This window comes from Microcebus murinus, chromosome 28 (genome assembly GCF_040939455.1).
Source record: "Microcebus murinus isolate Inina chromosome 28, M.murinus_Inina_mat1.0, whole genome shotgun sequence".
In the NCBI taxonomy this organism is placed as follows: Eukaryota; Metazoa; Chordata; class Mammalia; order Primates; family Cheirogaleidae; genus Microcebus; species Microcebus murinus.
Window position 1 is genome coordinate 16,714,807 of NC_134131.1, and position 20,890 is coordinate 16,735,696.

At 63.7% G+C, this 20,890-nt stretch overlaps 5 non-coding genes across 5 annotated transcripts; all 5 read right to left on the bottom strand.

The window, feature by feature from the left end:
- Nucleotides 1–3,390: 3,390 nt before the first annotated feature.
- Nucleotides 3,391–3,509, bottom strand: LOC142865232 (5S ribosomal RNA). The gene has a single exon (XR_012915535.1). It is a non-coding gene; the product is annotated as a 5S ribosomal RNA (ribosomal RNA).
- A 3,535-nt stretch (nucleotides 3,510–7,044) lies between these two features.
- On the bottom strand, nucleotides 7,045–7,163 carry LOC142865233 (5S ribosomal RNA). The gene has a single exon (XR_012915536.1). It is a non-coding gene; the product is annotated as a 5S ribosomal RNA (ribosomal RNA).
- A 3,544-nt stretch (nucleotides 7,164–10,707) lies between these two features.
- LOC142865234 (5S ribosomal RNA) lies at nucleotides 10,708–10,826 on the bottom strand. Its single transcript, XR_012915537.1, has one exon. It is a non-coding gene; the product is annotated as a 5S ribosomal RNA (ribosomal RNA).
- Nucleotides 10,827–14,359: 3,533 nt separating this feature from the next.
- On the bottom strand, nucleotides 14,360–14,478 carry LOC142865235 (5S ribosomal RNA). Its single transcript, XR_012915538.1, has one exon. It is a non-coding gene; the product is annotated as a 5S ribosomal RNA (ribosomal RNA).
- Nucleotides 14,479–18,011: 3,533 nt separating this feature from the next.
- LOC142865236 (5S ribosomal RNA) lies at nucleotides 18,012–18,130 on the bottom strand. The gene has a single exon (XR_012915539.1). It is a non-coding gene; the product is annotated as a 5S ribosomal RNA (ribosomal RNA).
- Nucleotides 18,131–20,890: the final 2,760 nt, after the last annotated feature.

The following is a 20,890-nucleotide window of genomic DNA, read 5'->3' on the forward strand; positions in this document are numbered from 1 at the left end:
GAGGGACGGGGGTGACAGGCGGGGCGGGGCGGGGCGGGGCGGGCAGGGAGCGGCGGGCCGGGGTGGGGGGCTGTCTCTCTCTACACACACACACACACACACACACACACTCACACTCACACTCACACTCACTCACTCACACTCACACAAGATGCGCCTCCACGGCTGGACTCGCCAAGGTGGAGACCTTCCAGCCCCCTTCCTCTCCTCGCCTGGCCCACCCCCAGCTCGTGGCCGCCGCCGCCGCCGCCGATTGCGCACGCGCGGGTCGCCCGCCCTTTGACCCCAGGCAGGGGCCGCCCTCCCCGACAACCCCTTTCAGCTGCGCCCCCCACCCTGTGGGTGGGCTGCCGCCTATTCCCCCGGGCCCGGGCTGGGGCACAGCGCATGGGGGAGGGGAGCGAGTGTATGGGGCGTCTCTCTCTCTCTCTAGGGATGTGTCCCATGGGTGGGGTGGCGTGGTTTGTGGGGCGCTGAAGAAATCAGTCCCCTCCATCTCCTACCTCTGGAAAACGCCCAAGCCCTTGGAGAACTGCCGGCAACGCGACCGTGGGGGCCGGGACCCTCCTCTGTGTCCTCCTGTGGCCCAGTCCAAGGGGCCTGGGCCTGGCCGGGGCTGCATTGGACCCCGACCACCCTGGCGTGTGGACTCGCTAAAAATCGGCGATTAGATATTGGATTCCAGCTTCATTGAGGTCATTTCACTAATGAGTGCACCGGAAAGAGTTTCCTAATCCATCTGTGAGGGTGGCAACTGAAAGAGAATTTTAAAGCTGACAGAATAGGCGAGGAAAGGCATAGGAGATTTCCACACCCAGTAAGGAAGCCTTTCCCGAAATGGAAGAAAGAAACGAGCAAACAGAGACACCGGTAGCCCGCCAGGATCAGAGTCTGCCCCCGAGAGAAAGTACCCTGACCAGGTTCACCCGTGGGTGCGTGGCGAGCTAGCGGCATTCAGAAGAGCGAGGCCCGCAGTCTGTGCAGAAGACACCTGCACTCGGGTGTGTGTGGCGGCACGATTCACAAGCAGCTCCAGATGTTAAGCCAAGGAGAAGCCAGGGAGTTCCCAACGCCCCAGGTGTCCTCAGCCCACGACTGGCTGCTGGGGGAATGCGCAGCCCGGCTCCTTGTCTCAGAGCCCTTGTCTCAGAGCGGGACAACCAGGAGGTGTGACGTACACCCCGGGGTTCCCAGGAGGATCAGGCTGAAGCTGGGACTTGGCCTGAAAGTGTCCCCTCGCATGGCCACCCCCTTCCCCTTCCTGCTCCTCTACTCCTGGTGCCCCTCCATCCAGGGGCCAGACCTTAAAGAGTCACCCGCAAGAGAATCCTGGTCCCAAAGGAGCCTTCTGGGGGACCCGTGCTGAGAGAGGTTGTGGGCATGGCCCGCTGGGGCTCTGCCCGACCCAGGGCTGAGAGATGCAACCTCCCAGCTCTGGGTCCCTGCAGGGGAAGCATTGGCAAGCACAGGGCCAGTCCTCCAAAGGCCCAGGTGCAGGGAGCCCAGGCCAAGCAGCCTGTGGAAGAAGCCACCCCGGGAACACGACTGCAGGCCACGGCCCTTCCCACCTCCTCCTCCTCCTCCTCCTGCTCCTCCACCCCCCCCCCGACCTCCCACCCCCCACCCCACCCCCCGACATGGCGCAGGGCTCAGAGACACCTCAGACACTTGCTACCCAAAGTGCAAAGGGCATCAGTTGCTCCTCCAAACCCCCCCCCCCCCGCCCAGCAGACCGCGTTGTCCAGCCAGCCCCCGGGCCTCCCTGGGGTGCCCAGCACAAAAGTGCAGACAACCACCGGACCCTCAATCTCAGTTTTCGGATGTTTTTGCCACTCTAAGGACCCGCAGGCCAGCTGGGCCTTCTGGCAGGACAGAGAGCCCCGGAATCCGACGTGGAGAGCTGGGTGTACGTCCCCACGAGGAGGCGGTCCCCACCTCCGCGGCTCTCCCCTTGCGGGGGGGAAAAGCAGCCACGGGGCCTCAGAGAAGACACCAGGCTGGGCGCCCGCCCCACAGTGGGGGCACGTCCCCCGCAGGCCACTTAGCGCCGGCCGCCGGCCGGCGGACGGTTGGGTGGCGCGAGACGCTGCGGCCGCCCTGCTACCGGGTTCCTGGGAGGGCGTCCTGGAACCAGCGTCCACACCAAGCCCTTGGAAGGCCCAGGCGACGGAGGAGCCCCGTCAGGCAGGGGCCGAGGACGGTGACGGCCCGGGCGGGGAGGAGCGTGTCAGGCAGGGGCAGAGGACGGTGACAGGTGACAGGCCGGGCGGGAAGGAGTCAGTCAGGCAGGGGCCGAGGAGGAGACGGGCTGGGTAAGGGTTAGGGTTAGAGTCAGGGCACAAGTCACAATCGCAAAGACCTGGAAGCGACCCGAGTGCCCATCGACCCACGAGTGCGTAAATGAAATGTGGCGCGTGGACACCACGGAGTGCTATTCAGCTAGGAGGAGCAGCGGTGAGAGGGCACCTCTCGTGGTTCTCCTGGCCAGAGCTGGAACCCGTTCCAGTAAGCCAGGTAGCCCAAGAATGGACACACGAGCACCACGTGCTCGCGCTCACCAGCAAATGGGTACGAACCGATGGACACCTAAGTGGACACAGAGGAATCACCTTCATCGGGTGGGTGTCGGGCGGGTGGGGGGAGGGGATGGGCATACACCTCCATTAGGAATGGGGTGGGTGCGCACCGACTGGGGGATGGGCGCACTTGAGGCTCTGACCGGAGGGGGGAGGCTGGGAGAGGGCAACGTACCCGACCTTAACATTGGTACCCCCACAATACGCTGGAACAACATCAGAGGTAAATGAATAAGAACACAGGGGGGAGGGGGGCACGGGCAACACATGTCACCTTAATACTTGGACTCCCATCATCTGCTTGAAAAGAGAGAGAAAAGAAAATGCAATCATAGAGATAAGAGACACTTTTTAAAAATAATGAATCCGAAGAGAAAAGTAAAAGGAGGCCTGTGGAGCAGGTCTGGGTGTGACTCCGGATCCCCCAACATCAGGTGCCACCACCAAAGATTCCTACGTGTAGCCCATAGAACCCCAAAAGCAACGGGACGAGTTCTGGTCACATACTCCCTCAAAATGACATCCTGGCCTTCTTCTGGAACTCCCTCCCCTCTCAGACTCTCAAGGTTTCCTCCAGCGTGTCGGTTCCCACAGAGCAGACCTTTGGTCTGAGACCTGACAGTCCAGAAGCCACGCATGCTGCCGCGTGACGGCGGTGTCGCGGCTTGGGACAAGAGGAGGCCCCACGGTGCGGGCTGGGGCGCCAGGCACCGCGGCGGGCGCTGAGGGTGGGGGTGACCCCCACCCCGGGCCGCCGACTCGCTCCCAGAAAGGGGACAGAACAAGAGGCAAAACAAAAAAAAAAAAAAGAAGAAGCCTACGGCACCCGGTATTCCCAGGCGGTCTCCCATCCAAGTACTAACCAGGCCCGACCCTGCTTAGCTTCCGAGACCAGACGAGATCGGGCGCGTTCAGGGTGGTGTGGCCCTAGACGGCGGAGGGCGCCCCTGCCCCGCTCAAGAAGCCGAGCCTCTCTGCGCTTCCCCGCCGCCTCCTCCCCCCGCCCCAGGCCCCGCGCCGGCGCTGACCCGCACCGGGCCGGGCCTGTTGAGTTCACCGGCCGGGTCCGGCGGGCTCCGAGGGACGGGGGTGACAGGCGGGGCGGGGCGGGGCGGGGCGGGCAGGGAGCGGCGGGCCGGGGTGGGGGGCTGTCTCTCTCTACACACACACACACACACACACACACACTCACACTCACACTCACACTCACTCACTCACACTCACACAAGATGCGCCTCCACGGCTGGACTCGCCAAGGTGGAGACCTTCCAGCCCCCTTCCTCTCCTCGCCTGGCCCACCCCCAGCTCGTGGCCGCCGCCGCCGCCGCCGATTGCGCACGCGCGGGTCGCCCGCCCTTTGACCCCAGGCAGGGGCCGCCCTCCCCGACAACCCCTTTCAGCTGCGCCCCCCACCCTGTGGGTGGGCTGCCGCCTATTCCCCCGGGCCCGGGCTGGGGCACAGCGCATGGGGGAGGGGAGCGAGTGTATGGGGCGTCTCTCTCTCTCTCTAGGGATGTGTCCCATGGGTGGGGTGGCGTGGTTTGTGGGGCGCTGAAGAAATCAGTCCCCTCCATCTCCTACCTCTGGAAAACGCCCAAGCCCTTGGAGAACTGCCGGCAACGCGACCGTGGGGGCCGGGACCCTCCTCTGTGTCCTCCTGTGGCCCAGTCCAAGGGGCCTGGGCCTGGCCGGGGCTGCATTGGACCCCGACCACCCTGGCGTGTGGACTCGCTAAAAATCGGCGATTAGATATTGGATTCCAGCTTCATTGAGGTCATTTCACTAATGAGTGCACCGGAAAGAGTTTCCTAATCCATCTGTGAGGGTGGCAACTGAAAGAGAATTTTAAAGCTGACAGAATAGGCGAGGAAAGGCATAGGAGATTTCCACACCCAGTAAGGAAGCCTTTCCCGAAATGGAAGAAAGAAACGAGCAAACAGAGACACCGGTAGCCCGCCAGGATCAGAGTCTGCCCCCGAGAGAAAGTACCCTGACCAGGTTCACCCGTGGGTGCGTGGCGAGCTAGCGGCATTCAGAAGAGCGAGGCCCGCAGTCTGTGCAGAAGACACCTGCACTCGGGTGTGTGTGGCGGCACGATTCACAAGCAGCTCCAGATGTTAAGCCAAGGAGAAGCCAGGGAGTTCCCAACGCCCCAGGTGTCCTCAGCCCACGACTGGCTGCTGGGGGAATGCGCAGCCCGGCTCCTTGTCTCAGAGCCCTTGTCTCAGAGCGGGACAACCAGGAGGTGTGACGTACACCCCGGGGTTCCCAGGAGGATCAGGCTGAAGCTGGGACTTGGCCTGAAAGTGTCCCCTCGCATGGCCACCCCCTTCCCCTTCCTGCTCCTCTACTCCTGGTGCCCCTCCATCCAGGGGCCAGACCTTAAAGAGTCACCCGCAAGAGAATCCTGGTCCCAAAGGAGCCTTCTGGGGGACCCGTGCTGAGAGAGGTTGTGGGCATGGCCCGCTGGGGCTCTGCCCGACCCAGGGCTGAGAGATGCAACCTCCCAGCTCTGGGTCCCTGCAGGGGAAGCATTGGCAAGCACAGGGCCAGTCCTCCAAAGGCCCAGGTGCAGGGAGCCCAGGCCAAGCAGCCTGTGGAAGAAGCCACCCCGGGAACACGACTGCAGGCCACGGCCCTTCCCACCTCCTCCTCCTCCTCCTCCTGCTCCTCCACCCCCCCCCCGACCTCCCACCCCCCACCCCACCCCCCGACATGGCGCAGGGCTCAGAGACACCTCAGACACTTGCTACCCAAAGTGCAAAGGGCATCAGTTGCTCCTCCAAACCCCCCCCCCCCCGCCCAGCAGACCGCGTTGTCCAGCCAGCCCCCGGGCCTCCCTGGGGTGCCCAGCACAAAAGTGCAGACAACCACCGGACCCTCAATCTCAGTTTTCGGATGTTTTTGCCACTCTAAGGACCCGCAGGCCAGCTGGGCCTTCTGGCAGGACAGAGAGCCCCGGAATCCGACGTGGAGAGCTGGGTGTACGTCCCCACGAGGAGGCGGTCCCCACCTCCGCGGCTCTCCCCTTGCGGGGGGGAAAAGCAGCCACGGGGCCTCAGAGAAGACACCAGGCTGGGCGCCCGCCCCACAGTGGGGGCACGTCCCCCGCAGGCCACTTAGCGCCGGCCGCCGGCCGGCGGACGGTTGGGTGGCGCGAGACGCTGCGGCCGCCCTGCTACCGGGTTCCTGGGAGGGCGTCCTGGAACCAGCGTCCACACCAAGCCCTTGGAAGGCCCAGGCGACGGAGGAGCCCCGTCAGGCAGGGGCCGAGGACGGTGACGGCCCGGGCGGGGAGGAGCGTGTCAGGCAGGGGCAGAGGACGGTGACAGGTGACAGGCCGGGCGGGAAGGAGTCAGTCAGGCAGGGGCCGAGGAGGAGACGGGCTGGGTAAGGGTTAGGGTTAGAGTCAGGGCACAAGTCACAATCGCAAAGACCTGGAAGCGACCCGAGTGCCCATCGACCCACGAGTGCGTAAATGAAATGTGGCGCGTGGACACCACGGAGTGCTATTCAGCTAGGAGGAGCAGCGGTGAGAGGGCACCTCTCGTGGTTCTCCTGGCCAGAGCTGGAACCCGTTCCAGTAAGCCAGGTAGCCCAAGAATGGACACACGAGCACCACGTGCTCGCGCTCACCAGCAAATGGGTACGAACCGATGGACACCTAAGTGGACACAGAGGAATCACCTTCATCGGGTGGGTGTCGGGCGGGTGGGGGGAGGGGATGGGCATACACCTCCATTAGGAATGGGGTGGGTGCGCACCGACTGGGGGATGGGCGCACTTGAGGCTCTGACCGGAGGGGGGAGGCTGGGAGAGGGCAACGTACCCGACCTTAACATTGGTACCCCCACAATACGCTGGAACAACATCAGAGGTAAATGAATAAGAACACAGGGGGGAGGGGGGCACGGGCAACACATGTCACCTTAATACTTGGACTCCCATCATCTGCTTGAAAAGAGAGAGAAAAGAAAATGCAATCATAGAGATAAGAGACACTTTTTAAAAATAATGAATCCGAAGAGAAAAGTAAAAGGAGGCCTGTGGAGCAGGTCTGGGTGTGACTCCGGATCCCCCAACATCAGGTGCCACCACCAAAGATTCCTACGTGTAGCCCATAGAACCCCAAAAGCAACGGGACGAGTTCTGGTCACATACTCCCTCAAAATGACATCCTGGCCTTCTTCTGGAACTCCCTCCCCTCTCAGACTCTCAAGGTTTCCTCCAGCGTGTCGGTTCCCACAGAGCAGACCTTTGGTCTGAGACCTGACAGTCCAGAAGCCACGCATGCTGCCGCGTGACGGCGGTGTCGCGGCTTGGGACAAGAGGAGGCCCCACGGTGCGGGCTGGGGCGCCAGGCACCGCGGCGGGCGCTGAGGGTGGGGGTGACCCCCACCCCGGGCCGCCGACTCGCTCCCAGAAAGGGGACAGAACAAGAGGCAAAACAAAAAAAAAAAAAAGAAGAAGCCTACGGCACCCGGTATTCCCAGGCGGTCTCCCATCCAAGTACTAACCAGGCCCGACCCTGCTTAGCTTCCGAGACCAGACGAGATCGGGCGCGTTCAGGGTGGTGTGGCCCTAGACGGCGGAGGGCGCCCCTGCCCCGCTCAAGAAGCCGAGCCTCTCTGCGCTTCCCCGCCGCCTCCTCCCCCCGCCCCAGGCCCCGCGCCGGCGCTGACCCGCACCGGGCCGGGCCTGTTGAGTTCACCGGCCGGGTCCGGCGGGCTCCGAGGGACGGGGGTGACAGGCGGGGCGGGGCGGGGCGGGGCGGGGCGGGCAGGGAGCGGCGGGCCGGGGTGGGGGGCTGTCTCTCTCTACACACACACACACACACACACACACACTCACACTCACACTCACACTCACTCACTCACACTCACACAAGATGCGCCTCCACGGCTGGACTCGCCAAGGTGGAGACCTTCCAGCCCCCTTCCTCTCCTCGCCTGGCCCACCCCCAGCTCGTGGCCGCCGCCGCCGCCGCCGCCGATTGCGCACGCGCGGGTCGCCCGCCCTTTGACCCCAGGCAGGGGCCGCCCTCCCCGACAACCCCTTTCAGCTGCGCCCCCCACCCTGTGGGTGGGCTGCCGCCTATTCCCCCGGGCCCGGGCTGGGGCACAGCGCATGGGGGAGGGGAGCGAGTGTATGGGGCGTCTCTCTCTCTCTCTAGGGATGTGTCCCATGGGTGGGGTGGCGTGGTTTGTGGGGCGCTGAAGAAATCAGTCCCCTCCATCTCCTACCTCTGGAAAACGCCCAAGCCCTTGGAGAACTGCCGGCAACGCGACCGTGGGGGCCGGGACCCTCCTCTGTGTCCTCCTGTGGCCCAGTCCAAGGGGCCTGGGCCTGGCCGGGGCTGCATTGGACCCCGACCACCCTGGCGTGTGGACTCGCTAAAAATCGGCGATTAGATATTGGATTCCAGCTTCATTGAGGTCATTTCACTAATGAGTGCACCGGAAAGAGTTTCCTAATCCATCTGTGAGGGTGGCAACTGAAAGAGAATTTTAAAGCTGACAGAATAGGCGAGGAAAGGCATAGGAGATTTCCACACCCAGTAAGGAAGCCTTTCCCGAAATGGAAGAAAGAAACGAGCAAACAGAAACACCGGTAGCCCGCCAGGATCAGAGTCTGCCCCCGAGAGAAAGTACCCTGACCAGGTTCACCCGTGGGTGGGTGGCGAGCTAGCGGCATTCAGAAGAGCGAGGCCCGCAGTCTGTGCAGAAGACACCTGCACTCGGGTGTGTGTGGCGGCACGATTCACAAGCAGCTCCAGATGTTAAGCCAAGGAGAAGCCAGGGAGTTCCCAACGCCCCAGGTGTCCTCAGCCCACGACTGGCTGCTGGGGGAATGCGAAGCCCGGCTCCTTGTCTCAGAGCCCTTGTCTCAGAGCGGGACAACCAGGAGGTGTGACGTACACCCCGGGGTTCCCAGGAGGATCAGGCTGAAGCTGGGACTTGGCCTGAAAGTGTCCCCTCGCATGGCCACCCCCTTCCCCTTCCTGCTCCTCTACTCCTGGTGCCCCTCCATCCAGGGGCCAGACCTTAAAGAGTCACCCGCAAGAGAATCCTGGTCCCAAAGGAGCCTTCTGGGGGACCCGTGCTGAGAGAGGTTGTGGGCATGGCCCGCTGGGGCTCTGCCCGACCCAGGGCTGAGAGATGCAACCTCCCAGCTCTGGGTCCCTGCAGGGGAAGCATTGGCAAGCACAGGGCCAGTCCTCCAAAGGCCCAGGTGCAGGGAGCCCAGGCCAAGCAGCCTGTGGAAGAAGCCACCCCGGGAACACGACTGCAGGCCACGGCCCTTCCCACCTCCTCCTCCTCCTCCTCCTGCTCCTCCACCCCACCCCCCGACCTCCCACCCCCCCACCCCACCCCCCGACATGGCGCAGGGCTCAGAGACACCTCAGACACTTGCTACCCAAAGTGCAAAGGGCATCAGTTGCTCCTCCAAACCCCCCCCCCCCGCCCAGCAGACCGCGTTGTCCAGCCAGCCCCCGGGCCTCCCTGGGGTGCCCAGCACAAAAGTGCAGACAACCACCGGACCCTCAATCTCAGTTTTCGGATGTTTTTGCCACTCTAAGGACCCGCAGGCCAGCTGGGCCTTCTGGCAGGACAGAGAGCCCCGGAATCCGACGTGGAGAGCTGGGTGTACGTCCCCACGAGGAGGCGGTCCCCACCTCCGCGGCTCTCCCCTTGCGGGGGGGAAAAGCAGCCACGGGGCCTCAGAGAAGACACCAGGCTGGGCGCCCGCCCCACAGTGGGGGCACGTCCCCCGCAGGCCACTTAGCGCCGGCCGCCGGCCGGCGGACGGTTGGGTGGCGCGAGACGCTGCGGCCGCCCTGCTACCGGGTTCCTGGGAGGGCGTCCTGGAACCAGCGTCCACACCAAGCCCTTGGAAGGCCCAGGCGACGGAGGAGCCCCGTCAGGCAGGGGCCGAGGACGGTGACGGCCCGGGCGGGGAGGAGCGTGTCAGGCAGGGGCAGAGGACGGTGACAGGTGACAGGCCGGGCGGGAAGGAGTCAGTCAGGCAGGGGCCGAGGAGGAGACGGGCTGGGTAAGGGTTAGGGTTAGAGTCAGGGCACAAGTCACAATCGCAAAGACCTGGAAGCGACCCGAGTGCCCATCGACCCACGAGTGCGTAAATGAAATGTGGCGCGTGGACACCACGGAGTGCTATTCAGCTAGGAGGAGCAGCGGTGAGAGGGCACCTCTCGTGGTTCTCCTGGCCAGAGCTGGAACCCGTTCCAGTAAGCCAGGTAGCCCAAGAATGGACACACGAGCACCACGTGCTCGCGCTCACCAGCAAATGGGTACGAACCGATGGACACCTAAGTGGACACAGAGGAATCACCTTCATCGGGTGGGTGTCGGGCGGGTGGGGGGAGGGGATGGGCATACACCTCCATTAGGAATGGGGTGGGTGCGCACCGACTGGGGGATGGGCGCACTTGAGGCTCTGACCGGAGGGGGGAGGCTGGGAGAGGGCAACGTACCCGACCTTAACATTGGTACCCCCACAATACGCTGGAACAACATCAGAGGTAAATGAATAAGAACACAGGGGGGAGGGGGGCACGGGCAACACATGTCACCTTAATACTTGGACTCCCATCATCTGCTTGAAAAGAGAGAGAAAAGAAAATGCAATCATAGAGATAAGAGACACTTTTTAAACATAATGAATCCGAAGAGAAAAGTAAAAGGAGGCCTGTGGAGCAGGTCTGGGTGTGACTCCGGATCCCCCAACATCAGGTGCCACCACCAAAGATTCCTACGTGTAGCCCATAGAACCCCAAAAGCAACGGGACGAGTTCTGGTCACATACTCCCTCAAAATGACATCCTGGCCTTCTTCTGGAACTCCCTCCCCTCTCAGACTCTCAAGGTTTCCTCCAGCGTGTCGGTTCCCACAGAGCAGACCTTTGGTCTGAGACCTGACAGTCCAGAAGCCACGCATGCTGCCGCGTGACGGCGGTGTCGCGGCTTGGGACAAGAGGAGGCCCCACGGTGCGGGCTGGGGCGCCAGGCACCGCGGCGGGCGCTGAGGGTGGGGGTGACCCCCACCCCGGGCCGCCGACTCGCTCCCAGAAAGGGGACAGAACAAGAGGCAAAACAAAAAAAAAAAAAAGAAGAAGCCTACGGCACCCGGTATTCCCAGGCGGTCTCCCATCCAAGTACTAACCAGGCCCGACCCTGCTTAGCTTCCGAGACCAGACGAGATCGGGCGCGTTCAGGGTGGTGTGGCCCTAGACGGCGGAGGGCGCCCCTGCCCCGCTCAAGAAGCCGAGCCTCTCTGCGCTTCCCCGCCGCCTCCTCCCCCCGCCCCAGGCCCCGCGCCGGCGCTGACCCGCACCGGGCCGGGCCTGTTGAGTTCACCGGCCGGGTCCGGCGGGCTCCGAGGGACGGGGGTGACAGGCGGGGCGGGGCGGGGCGGGGCGGGCAGGGAGCGGCGGGCCGGGGTGGGGGGCTGTCTCTCTCTACACACACACACACACACACACACACACTCACACTCACACTCACACTCACTCACTCACACTCACACAAGATGCGCCTCCACGGCTGGACTCGCCAAGGTGGAGACCTTCCAGCCCCCTTCCTCTCCTCGCCTGGCCCACCCCCAGCTCGTGGCCGCCGCCGCCGCCGCCGATTGCGCACGCGCGGGTCGCCCGCCCTTTGACCCCAGGCAGGGGCCGCCCTCCCCGACAACCCCTTTCAGCTGCGCCCCCCACCCTGTGGGTGGGCTGCCGCCTATTCCCCCGGGCCCGGGCTGGGGCACAGCGCATGGGGGAGGGGAGCGAGTGTATGGGGCGTCTCTCTCTCTCTCTAGGGATGTGTCCCATGGGTGGGGTGGCGTGGTTTGTGGGGCGCTGAAGAAATCAGTCCCCTCCATCTCCTACCTCTGGAAAACGCCCAAGCCCTTGGAGAACTGCCGGCAACGCGACCGTGGGGGCCGGGACCCTCCTCTGTGTCCTCCTGTGGCCCAGTCCAAGGGGCCTGGGCCTGGCCGGGGCTGCATTGGACCCCGACCACCCTGGCGTGTGGACTCGCTAAAAATCGGCGATTAGATATTGGATTCCAGCTTCATTGAGGTCATTTCACTAATGAGTGCACCGGAAAGAGTTTCCTAATCCATCTGTGAGGGTGGCAACTGAAAGAGAATTTTAAAGCTGACAGAATAGGCGAGGAAAGGCATAGGAGATTTCCACACCCAGTAAGGAAGCCTTTCCCGAAATGGAAGAAAGAAACGAGCAAACAGAGACACCGGTAGCCCGCCAGGATCAGAGTCTGCCCCCGAGAGAAAGTACCCTGACCAGGTTCACCCGTGGGTGGGTGGCGAGCTAGCGGCATTCAGAAGAGCGAGGCCCGCAGTCTGTGCAGAAGACACCTGCACTCGGGTGTGTGTGGCGGCACGATTCACAAGCAGCTCCAGATGTTAAGCCAAGGAGAAGCCAGGGAGTTCCCAACGCCCCAGGTGTCCTCAGCCCACGACTGGCTGCTGGGGGAATGCGAAGCCCGGCTCCTTGTCTCAGAGCCCTTGTCTCAGAGCGGGACAACCAGGAGGTGTGACGTACACCCCGGGGTTCCCAGGAGGATCAGGCTGAAGCTGGGACTTGGCCTGAAAGTGTCCCCTCGCATGGCCACCCCCTTCCCCTTCCTGCTCCTCTACTCCTGGTGCCCCTCCATCCAGGGGCCAGACCTTAAAGAGTCACCCGCAAGAGAATCCTGGTCCCAAAGGAGCCTTCTGGGGGACCCGTGCTGAGAGAGGTTGTGGGCATGGCCCGCTGGGGCTCTGCCCGACCCAGGGCTGAGAGATGCAACCTCCCAGCTCTGGGTCCCTGCAGGGGAAGCATTGGCAAGCACAGGGCCAGTCCTCCAAAGGCCCAGGTGCAGGGAGCCCAGGCCAAGCAGCCTGTGGAAGAAGCCACCCCGGGAACACGACTGCAGGCCACGGCCCTTCCCACCTCCTCCTCCTCCTCCTCCTGCTCCTCCACCCCCCCCCGACCTCCCACCCCCCCACCCCACCCCCCGACATGGCGCAGGGCTCAGAGACACCTCAGACACTTGCTACCCAAAGTGCAAAGGGCATCAGTTGCTCCTCCAAACCCCCCCCCCCGCCCAGCAGACCGCGTTGTCCAGCCAGCCCCCGGGCCTCCCTGGGGTGCCCAGCACAAAAGTGCAGACAACCACCGGACCCTCAATCTCAGTTTTCGGATGTTTTTGCCACTCTAAGGACCCGCAGGCCAGCTGGGCCTTCTGGCAGGACAGAGAGCCCCGGAATCCGACGTGGAGAGCTGGGTGTACGTCCCCACGAGGAGGCGGTCCCCACCTCCGCGGCTCTCCCCTTGCGGGGGGGAAAAGCAGCCACGGGGCCTCAGAGAAGACACCAGGCTGGGCGCCCGCCCCACAGTGGGGGCACGTCCCCCGCAGGCCACTTAGCGCCGGCCGCCGGCCGGCGGACGGTTGGGTGGCGCGAGACGCTGCGGCCGCCCTGCTACCGGGTTCCTGGGAGGGCGTCCTGGAACCAGCGTCCACACCAAGCCCTTGGAAGGCCCAGGCGACGGAGGAGCCCCGTCAGGCAGGGGCCGAGGACGGTGACGGCCCGGGCGGGGAGGAGCGTGTCAGGCAGGGGCAGAGGACGGTGACAGGTGACAGGCCGGGCGGGAAGGAGTCAGTCAGGCAGGGGCCGAGGAGGAGACGGGCTGGGTAAGGGTTAGGGTTAGAGTCAGGGCACAAGTCACAATCGCAAAGACCTGGAAGCGACCCGAGTGCCCATCGACCCACGAGTGCGTAAATGAAATGTGGCGCGTGGACACCACGGAGTGCTATTCAGCTAGGAGGAGCAGCGGTGAGAGGGCACCTCTCGTGGTTCTCCTGGCCAGAGCTGGAACCCGTTCCAGTAAGCCAGGTAGCCCAAGAATGGACACACGAGCACCACGTGCTCGCGCTCACCAGCAAATGGGTACGAACCGATGGACACCTAAGTGGACACAGAGGAATCACCTTCATCGGGTGGGTGTCGGGCGGGTGGGGGGAGGGGATGGGCATACACCTCCATTAGGAATGGGGTGGGTGCGCACCGACTGGGGGATGGGCGCACTTGAGGCTCTGACCGGAGGGGGGAGGCTGGGAGAGGGCAACGTACCCGACCTTAACATTGGTACCCCCACAATACGCTGGAACAACATCAGAGGTAAATGAATAAGAACACAGGGGGGAGGGGGGCACGGGCAACACATGTCACCTTAATACTTGGACTCCCATCATCTGCTTGAAAAGAGAGAGAAAAGAAAATGCAATCATAGAGATAAGAGACACTTTTTAAACATAATGAATCCGAAGAGAAAAGTAAAAGGAGGCCTGTGGAGCAGGTCTGGGTGTGACTCCGGATCCCCCAACATCAGGTGCCACCACCAAAGATTCCTACGTGTAGCCCATAGAACCCCAAAAGCAACGGGACGAGTTCTGGTCACATACTCCCTCAAAATGACATCCTGGCCTTCTTCTGGAACTCCCTCCCCTCTCAGACTCTCAAGGTTTCCTCCAGCGTGTCGGTTCCCACAGAGCAGACCTTTGGTCTGAGACCTGACAGTCCAGAAGCCACGCATGCTGCCGCGTGACGGCGGTGTCGCGGCTTGGGACAAGAGGAGGCCCCACGGTGCGGGCTGGGGCGCCAGGCACCGCGGCGGGCGCTGAGGGTGGGGGTGACCCCCACCCCGGGCCGCCGACTCGCTCCCAGAAAGGGGACAGAACAAGAGGCAAAACAAAAAAAAAAAAAAGAAGAAGCCTACGGCACCCGGTATTCCCAGGCGGTCTCCCATCCAAGTACTAACCAGGCCCGACCCTGCTTAGCTTCCGAGACCAGACGAGATCGGGCGCGTTCAGGGTGGTGTGGCCCTAGACGGCGGAGGGCGCCCCTGCCCCGCTCAAGAAGCCGAGCCTCTCTGCGCTTCCCCGCCGCCTCCTCCCCCCGCCCCAGGCCCCGCGCCGGCGCTGACCCGCACCGGGCCGGGCCTGTTGAGTTCACCGGCCGGGTCCGGCGGGCTCCGAGGGACGGGGGTGACAGGCGGGGCGGGGCGGGGCGGGGCGGGCAGGGAGCGGCGGGCCGGGGTGGGGGGCTGTCTCTCTCTACACACACACACACACACACACACACACTCACACTCACACTCACACTCACTCACTCACACTCACACAAGATGTGCCTCCACGGCTGGACTCGCCAAGGTGGAGACCTTCCAGCCCCCTTCCTCTCCTCGCCTGGCCCACCCCCAGCTCGTGGCCGCCGCCGCCGCCGCCGATTGCGCACGCGCGGGTCGCCCGCCCTTTGACCCCAGGCAGGGGCCGCCCTCCCCGACAACCCCTTTCAGCTGCGCCCCCCACCCTGTGGGTGGGCTGCCGCCTATTCCCCCGGGCCCGGGCTGGGGCACAGCGCATGGGGGAGGGGAGCGAGTGTATGGGGCGTCTCTCTCTCTCTCTAGGGATGTGTCCCATGGGTGGGGTGGCGTGGTTTGTGGGGCGCTGAAGAAATCAGTCCCCTCCATCTCCTACCTCTGGAAAACGCCCAAGCCCTTGGAGAACTGCCGGCAACGCGACCGTGGGGGCCGGGACCCTCCTCTGTGTCCTCCTGTGGCCCAGTCCAAGGGGCCTGGGCCTGGCCGGGGCTGCATTGGACCCCGACCACCCTGGCGTGTGGACTCGCTAAAAATCGGCGATTAGATATTGGATTCCAGCTTCATTGAGGTCATTTCACTAATGAGTGCACCGGAAAGAGTTTCCTAATCCATCTGTGAGGGTGGCAACTGAAAGAGAATTTTAAAGCTGACAGAATAGGCGAGGAAAGGCATAGGAGATTTCCACACCCAGTAAGGAAGCCTTTCCCGAAATGGAAGAAAGAAACGAGCAAACAGAGACACCGGTAGCCCGCCAGGATCAGAGTCTGCCCCCGAGAGAAAGTACCCTGACCAGGTTCACCCGTGGGTGGGTGGCGAGCTAGCGGCATTCAGAAGAGCGAGGCCCGCAGTCTGTGCAGAAGACACCTGCACTCGGGTGTGTGTGGCGGCACGATTCACAAGCAGCTCCAGATGTTAAGCCAAGGAGAAGCCAGGGAGTTCCCAACGCCCCAGGTGTCCTCAGCCCACGACTGGCTGCTGGGGGAATGCGAAGCCCGGCTCCTTGTCTCAGAGCCCTTGTCTCAGAGCGGGACAACCAGGAGGTGTGACGTACACCCCGGGGTTCCCAGGAGGATCAGGCTGAAGCTGGGACTTGGCCTGAAAGTGTCCCCTCGCATGGCCACCCCCTTCCCCTTCCTGCTCCTCTACTCCTGGTGCCCCTCCATCCAGGGGCCAGACCTTAAAGAGTCACCCGCAAGAGAATCCTGGTCCCAAAGGAGCCTTCTGGGGGACCCGTGCTGAGAGAGGTTGTGGGCATGGCCCGCTGGGGCTCTGCCCGACCCAGGGCTGAGAGATGCAACCTCCCAGCTCTGGGTCCCTGCAGGGGAAGCATTGGCAAGCACAGGGCCAGTCCTCCAAAGGCCCAGGTGCAGGGAGCCCAGGCCAAGCAGCCTGTGGAAGAAGCCACCCCGGGAACACGACTGCAGGCCACGGCCCTTCCCACCTCCTCCTCCTCCTCCTCCTGCTCCTCCACCCCCCCCCGACCTCCCACCCCCCACCCCACCCCCCGACATGGCGCAGGGCTCAGAGACACCTCAGACACTTGCTACCCAAAGTGCAAAGGGCATCAGTTGCTCCTCCAAACCCCCCCCCCCCGCCCAGCAGACCGCGTTGTCCAGCCAGCCCCCGGGCCTCCCTGGGGTGCCCAGCACAAAAGTGCAGACAACCACCGGACCCTCAATCTCAGTTTTCGGATGTTTTTGCCACTCTAAGGACCCGCAGGCCAGCTGGGCCTTCTGGCAGGACAGAGAGCCCCGGAATCCGACGTGGAGAGCTGGGTGTACGTCCCCACGAGGAGGCGGTCCCCACCTCCGCGGCTCTCCCCTTGCGGGGGGGAAAAGCAGCCACGGGGCCTCAGAGAAGACACCAGGCTGGGCGCCCGCCCCACAGTGGGGGCACGTCCCCCGCAGGCCACTTAGCGCCGGCCGCCGGCCGGCGGACGGTTGGGTGGCGCGAGACGCTGCGGCCGCCCTGCTACCGGGTTCCTGGGAGGGCGTCCTGGAACCAGCGTCCACACCAAGCCCTTGGAAGGCCCAGGCGACGGAGGAGCCCCGTCAGGCAGGGGCCGAGGACGGTGACGGCCCGGGCGGGGAGGAGCGTGTCAGGCAGGGGCAGAGGACGGTGACAGGTGACAGGCCGGGCGGGAAGGAGTCAGTCAGGCAGGGGCCGAGGAGGAGACGGGCTGGGTAAGGGTTAGGGTTAGAGTCAGGGCACAAGTCACAATCGCAAAGACCTGGAAGCGACCCGAGTGCCCATCGACCCACGAGTGCGTAAATGAAATGTGGCGCGTGGACACCACGGAGTGCTATTCAGCTAGGAGGAGCAGCGGTGAGAGGGCACCTCTCGTGGTTCTCCTGGCCAGAGCTGGAACCCGTTCCAGTAAGCCAGGTAGCCCAAGAATGGACACACGAGCACCACGTGCTCGCGCTCACCAGCAAATGGGTACGAACCGATGGACACCTAAGTGGACACAGAGGAATCACCTTCATCGGGTGGGTGTCGGGCGGGTGGGGGGAGGGGATGGGCATACACCTCCATTAGGAATGGGGTGGGTGCGCACCGACTGGGGGATGGGCGCACTTGAGGCTCTGACCGGAGGGGGGAGGCTGGGAGAGGGCAACGTACCCGACCTTAACATTGGTACCCCCACAATACGCTGGAACAACATCAGAGGTAAATGAATAAGAACACAGGGGGGAGGGGGGCACGGGCAACACATGTCACCTTAATACTTGGACTCCCATCATCTGCTTGAAAAGAGAGAGAAAAGAAAATGCAATCATAGAGATAAGAGACACTTTTTAAAAATAATGAATCCGAAGAGAAAAGTAAAAGGAGGCCTGTGGAGCAGGTCTGGGTGTGACTCCGGATCCCCCAACATCAGGTGCCACCACCAAAGATTCCTACGTGTAGCCCATAGAACCCCAAAAGCAACGGGACGAGTTCTGGTCACATACTCCCTCAAAATGACATCCTGGCCTTCTTCTGGAACTCCCTCCCCTCTCAGACTCTCAAGGTTTCCTCCAGCGTGTCGGTTCCCACAGAGCAGACCTTTGGTCTGAGACCTGACAGTCCAGAAGCCACGCATGCTGCCGCGTGACGGCGGTGTCGCGGCTTGGGACAAGAGGAGGCCCCACGGTGCGGGCTGGGGCGCCAGGCACCGCGGCGGGCGCTGAGGGTGGGGGTGACCCCCACCCCGGGCCGCCGACTCGCTCCCAGAAAGGGGACAGAACAAGAGGCAAAACAAAAAAAAAAAAAAGAAGAAGCCTACGGCACCCGGTATTCCCAGGCGGTCTCCCATCCAAGTACTAACCAGGCCCGACCCTGCTTAGCTTCCGAGACCAGACGAGATCGGGCGCGTTCAGGGTGGTGTGGCCCTAGACGGCGGAGGGCGCCCCTGCCCCGCTCAAGAAGCCGAGCCTCTCTGCGCTTCCCCGCCGCCTCCTCCCCCCGCCCCAGGCCCCGCGCCGGCGCTGACCCGCACCGGGCCGGGCCTGTTGAGTTCACCGGCCGGGTCCGGCGGGCTCCGAGGGACGGGGGTGACAGGCGGGGCGGGGCGGGGCGGGGCGGGCAGGGAGCGGCGGGCCGGGGTGGGGGGCTGTCTCTCTCTACACACACACACACACACACACACACACTCACACTCACACTCACACTCACTCACTCACACTCACACAAGATGCGCCTCCACGGCTGGACTCGCCAAGGTGGAGACCTTCCAGCCCCCTTCCTCTCCTCGCCTGGCCCACCCCCAGCTCGTGGCCGCCGCCGCCGCCGCCGATTGCGCACGCGCGGGTCGCCCGCCCTTTGACCCCAGGCAGGGGCCGCCCTCCCCGACAACCCCTTTCAGCTGCGCCCCCCACCCTGTGGGTGGGCTGCCGCCTATTCCCCCGGGCCCGGGCTGGGGCACAGCGCATGGGGGAGGGGAGCGAGTGTATGGGGCGTCTCTCTCTCTCTCTAGGGATGTGTCCCATGGGTGGGGTGGCGTGGTTTGTGGGGCGCTGAAGAAATCAGTCCCCTCCATCTCCTACCTCTGGAAAACGCCCAAGCCCTTGGAGAACTGCCGGCAACGCGACCGTGGGGGCCGGGACCCTCCTCTGTGTCCTCCTGTGGCCCAGTCCAAGGGGCCTGGGCCTGGCCGGGGCTGCATTGGACCCCGACCACCCTGGCGTGTGGACTCGCTAAAAATCGGCGATTAGATATTGGATTCCAGCTTCATTGAGGTCATTTCACTAATGAGTGCACCGGAAAGAGTTTCCTAATCCATCTGTGAGGGTGGCAACTGAAAGAGAATTTTAAAGCTGACAGAATAGGCGAGGAAAGGCATAGGAGATTTCCACACCCAGTAAGGAAGCCTTTCCCGAAATGGAAGAAAGAAACGAGCAAACAGAGACACCGGTAGCCCGCCAGGATCAGAGTCTGCCCCCGAGAGAAAGTACCCTGACCAGGTTCACCCGTGGGTGCGTGGCGAGCTAGCGGCATTCAGAAGAGCGAGGCCCGCAGTCTGTGCAGAAGACACCTGCACTCGGGTGTGTGTGGCGGCACGATTCACAAGCAGCTCCAGATGTTAAGCCAAGGAGAAGCCAGGGAGTTCCCAACGCCCCAGGTGTCCTCAGCCCACGACTGGCTGCTGGGGGAATGCGCAGCCCGGCTCCTTGTCTCAGAGCCCTTGTCTCAGAGCGGGACAACCAGGAGGTGTGACGTACACCCCGGGGTTCCCAGGAGGATCAGGCTGAAGCTGGGACTTGGCCTGAAAGTGTCCCCTCGCATGGCCACCCCCTTCCCCTTCCTGCTCCTCTACTCCTGGTGCCCCTCCATCCAGGGGCCAGACCTTAAAGAGTCACCCGCAAGAGAATCCTGGTCCCAAAGGAGCCTTCTGGGGGACCCGTGCTGAGAGAGGTTGTGGGCATGGCCCGCTGGGGCTCTGCCCGACCCAGGGCTGAGAGATGCAACCTCCCAGCTCTGGGTCCCTGCAGGGGAAGCATTGGCAAGCACAGGGCCAGTCCTCCAAAGGCCCAGGTGCAGGGAGCCCAGGCCAAGCAGCCTGTGGAAGAAGCCACCCCGGGAACACGACTGCAGGCCACGGCCCTTCCCACCTCCTCCTCCTCCTCCTCCTGCTCCTCCACCCCCCCCCGACCTCCCACCCCCCCACCCCACCCCCCGACATGGCGCAGGGCTCAGAGACACCTCAGACACTTGCTACCCAAAGTGCAAAGGGCATCAGTTGCTCCTCCAAACCCCCCCCCCTGCCCAGCAGACCGCGTTGTCCAGCCAGCCCCCGGGCCTCCCTGGGGTGCCCAGCACAAAAGTGCAGACAACCACCGGACCCTCAATCTCAGTTTTCGGATGTTTTTGCCACTCTAAGGACCCGCAGGCCAGCTGGGCCTTCTGGCAGGACAGAGAGCCCCGGAATCCGACGTGGAGAGCTGGGTGTACGTCCCCACGAGGAGGCGGTCCCCACCTCCGCGGCTCTCCCCTTGCGGGGGGGAAAAGCAGCCACGGGGCCTCAGAGAAGACACCAGGCTGGGCGCCCGCCCCACAGTGGGGGCACGTCCCCCACAGGCCACTTAGCGCCGGCCGCCGGCCGGCGGACGGTTGGGTGGCGCGAGACGCTGCGGCCGCCCTGCTACCGGGTTCCTGGGAGGGCGTCCTGGAACCAGCGTCCACACCAAGCCCTTGGAAGGCCCAGGCGACGGAGGAGCCCCGTCAGGCAGGGGCCGAGGACGGTGACGGCCCGGGCGGGGAGGAGCGTGTCAGGCAGGGGCAGAGGACGGTGACAGGTGACAGGCCGGGCGGGAAGGAGTCAGTCAGGCAGGGGCCGAGGAGGAGACGGGCTGGGTAAGGGTTAGGGTTAGAGTCAGGGCACAAGTCACAATCGCAAAGACCTGGAAGCGACCCGAGTGCCCATCGACCCACGAGTGCGTAAATGAAATGTGGCGCGTGGACACCACGGAGTGCTATTCAGCTAGGAGGAGCAGCGGTGAGAGGGCACCTCTCGTGGTTCTCCTGGCCAGAGCTGGAACCCGTTCCAGTAAGCCAGGTAGCCCAAGAATGGACACACGAGCACCACGTGCTCGCGCTCACCAGCAAATGGGTACGAACCGATGGACACCTAAGTGGACACAGAGGAATCACCTTCATCG